A 1,445-nucleotide genomic window follows, 5' to 3' on the forward strand; every position below is an offset into this window, starting at 1 on the left:
CAAAACTAATTCGAAACCCAATTTGTCGTGGTGATCGCGTAGGAATTGCTAAGTGTTAAGATGTGGAATTGTGTATGAATGATTTTGAGTTAGTTTATGTATTTTTGGAAGAATATGCAGGGAAATCGATTTCCCAATCGATTGGATGAGTTACAGGGACTTCCCTAATTTGACATAATCGATTTGCCAATCGATTATATATTATGTTTTTCAAAATCATTTAAGAAATCGATTTGGAAATCGATTTGGTCATACAGGAATTCAGCAAAACTGACAAAATCGATTTGGAAATCGATTGGCATTAAGTTAGTGGCTCAGCTATTCTGTCAATTGATTGCCCAATCGATTGCCCAATCGATTGAATTAAGCCCAGAGTTCAAATTTCACTAAAAACCTTCAGGAATTCGATTTGGAAATCGATTGGCTTAGTAGAAATTCTTATTTTGAGTTAGATAACAGATTGCTCATTGATTTATCAATGTCTTGATTAGTTATGTATTACTTGATGGATTGAGAACTTTATTTTGATTTCATTTTTAATTGGCAAGCATTATATGAACTTTTAGCATATGGAAAATCCTTTTAAGGTGCATGCTTAGTTGAAAGGTTATTTTATGCATTTAAAAACTTAAATGTTATGTGTTAACTGTTAATTTCGGTTGGTGACCCTTTACAACTATTGTGGAAATCTGGGCGTTGCCCTCAGATGAGAGCCAGGACAATCCTACCGGTCCGTACCCTGTAGATGGGAATGTAGACGGGAACGCCTGACTGGAGCTATGTTAGGGGATCTTACGGGGCGCGTGGAGATCACTCAGGGTGTATAGTTTTTTGGTAGAATGATCAGATTAGGTTGACATAGATGGAACATATGTCTTTATTTTGGATTGCGTTTATTTTAAACTGGAAAACTGTATATTTACTAATATTGTCAGCTTGACATGTTATTTTCGGTGGGTTACATGTACCACTTTTTGATGTGTAAATATTTTGGATTCATATTTTGAGAAATTTTTCCGTTGCTTATAAATTATAATGACTCGATTATTTATCCAAAGTTATTACCTCATTTATTTCTCTGTTTTATTTTAATTTCTTTTGAAAAAAAAAAATACACCCTCGCTTTGAAATACGGGGCGTTACATTGTGGTATCAGAGCTTTGGTTTGGTTTTCTTTGGGGGCTGTGTTGCCTTAGTTATAGATTGTAGGTCAACCTATAAGTTGGGAGTTATTATTTGATCATGCGTCGGTTTAGGGGGTTGAGTTGTCAGGTCCACAATAATTATTATGTGTTACAGTGGTCGGAAGCTAGTTTTGGAATTATTTGAAGTAGTGTTAAGACTCTACTTGATGATGGTTTTATAGGAAAAACCATGCCGCCAAGAAGGGATGACGTTCCAAGAGCCAATGTAATAGGGACCGATCGAATGGCGGAGGCTATGAA

Source organism: Cicer arietinum, chromosome 6 (genome assembly GCF_000331145.2).
Source record: "Cicer arietinum cultivar CDC Frontier isolate Library 1 chromosome 6, Cicar.CDCFrontier_v2.0, whole genome shotgun sequence".
NCBI lineage: Eukaryota > Viridiplantae > Streptophyta > Magnoliopsida > Fabales > Fabaceae > Cicer > Cicer arietinum.